Raw genomic sequence first — 2135 nt, 5'->3', positions numbered from 1 at the left:
TGTAAATAAAACATCACTAGCATTATCATCTACTGCCTGCGTTTTGGGTCCTTTCTCCTAGTGATGGGCAGATGAAGCTTCATGAAGCACTGAAGCTTTTCATCCAATTGGTTCCGCCCAGTGCAAAGCATCTTGAAGCTTCATTTGCTCTAGTAGGACACCTACTGGACGTAAAAATATTAGTTGGCATGAATTTGAAGAGTGTGGCCTTTCGCACACAGCCTGTAAATGTCAACAACAAAAGGAGTGTGTAAAACATGTATATTGTAGTGATGCAGTGTACTGTGTATATTTATAGTGGCAGTATCGAAAATGATTATTTGGAAATGCTTAAAATGGAAATGATCATTTACTGTGAGGTGAGGTGTGGTTGGGGTGTGGACAGTGGTTGTGCTTTTGTAACGTTGAGGTATGGACAGCTACACACTGAGGCTTTGAGCCTCAGTCCTGCCTGTTCACATTTTATTCTGTAAAAACTAAATTTTCACTGCTTTTATGACCTTTTTAGTGGGGAGAACATAGCTAGGATTTAATGATTTAACAAATCTTTTGAATCCTTTGTCCTCCACAATGCTAAATGGCTGGGAGTCCTCAATCACCATGCTGACCAGGTCTTCATCTATTTGAGATTGTTCTCCTGAGGAAAGACAATAAAGATAAAGCACAAATATAAATATATACGTAACTTATAACAGTTGTATAATATTGTTATATCATTTAGTAACATTACTGCATGCTATATTATCATGGCATTTGATGGCTCACCTGGTCTTGCTCCACAATCGGTGTTCCCCTTATTCTCATGCAAAGCTCTGTAGTGCCTAAGCATGGATGAGGTGTTGTTGTTATATCCCAGCTCCCTGGCACATAGCAAACACTTCACCTTGTACAAAAGTACAGACAGCTTAACATAAGTTTTATTGCAGCATCAGTATTATGAAAATACATCTTCTGTAGAAATTTGCATACCTTGTTGGGAGGAATAAGATCAAAATGTTCCCACACAGGGGAGGACATCCTCCTCTTCTTAGCTGGCTCCATTCTCTCCTGACTTTCTCTCCTCACTCTCATAAACCTCCAAACTGTCTCCAAACTCTCACTAACAACTCTCCATCAAACACCCACATTTTGAATGAAGTCTGAGGGGTTTATATCGCTGTCATAGCTCGCGGCAAAGTTCGAACCACTTCATGAACCAGTCACGTGGTACAGCCGGGCAGCGAGGCTTCGGACGTCATCATTTTGAGCTCCTCCCATAAATGAAACAAGCCTCGATACGTGCATCGCGGAAACGCCCCCTCCATTACTCGACACACGCTTCGAAGCCTCGATACAGAACGTCACATCACTACTTTCTCCCTTCTACGCCACACGGCTCGCCTCAGCAGCCGTGACAGTACCTTTGTCAGGTTTCAGTTTGATTGCATCAAAGAAACAACAATCCAGTGCAGCAGTCTGCACGGCTTCTAACAGAGAACAGAAACAAGCAGAGTCATTTATAGATTGTGTATGTGCATCAACCCTGTCCCTGTCATGGAAAGATGTGACTGATTAAAGCAACAGAGCGATGATGCATTTTTTTAATGCATGGATAACCCAGAGCCTTATGCACCTGCCATGGTCACAGAACTAAAACAGAACCTGTACACAGGTAACGTGTGCTGTCAATGACATTTGTATTCACAGATTATACTGAGCCAAAACAAGATGCTATCAAGTTTATTCCAACATCAAAATGGGCTACAGGGCCAGACCTTTGCCACATCTGGGTCAGTCTGACCACTTGTCACTGTTTCTAATCCCTGCATATGCCCCCCTCAAGAAAACTGCTCTTACCATCACAAAGAATATTACCATATGGCCAGAGGGTGCCTCTCAGCAGCTGCAGGACTGTTTTGACAGGACTAACTGGGATATCTTTGAACATCAGGACTTGGAAATGTTCACAGACGGTGTCCTCTGCTATATAAAACACTGCATAGACACTGTTACAGCAGTCAAACGGATCCGGGCTTATCCCAACCAAAAGCCCTGGATGACCCGGGAGGTCAGGCAGCTGCTGAAGGAGAGGAACATTGCGTTCAGGTCTGGCAACAGGGATTACTACACCACAGCCCGATCCAACCTGAAGAGAG

At 43.4% G+C, this 2135-nt stretch overlaps 1 long non-coding RNA gene across 1 annotated transcript; it reads right to left on the bottom strand.

Moving 5' to 3' along the window:
• Positions 1–343: 343 nt before the first annotated feature.
• On the bottom strand, positions 344–1046 carry LOC308400106. The gene is made up of 3 exons (XR_013972313.1): positions 970–1046; positions 766–883; positions 344–637 (listed from the first exon to the last, which is right to left on the bottom strand). It is a non-coding gene; the product is annotated as an uncharacterized lncRNA (long non-coding RNA).
• Positions 1047–2135: the final 1089 nt, after the last annotated feature.

This window comes from Rhamphochromis sp. 'chilingali', assembly GCF_963969265.1.
Source record: "Rhamphochromis sp. 'chilingali' genome assembly, chromosome: 7".
In the NCBI taxonomy this organism is placed as follows: domain Eukaryota; kingdom Metazoa; phylum Chordata; class Actinopteri; order Cichliformes; family Cichlidae; genus Rhamphochromis; species Rhamphochromis sp. 'chilingali'.
This window is presented reverse-complemented; position numbering and strand designations above follow the sequence as displayed.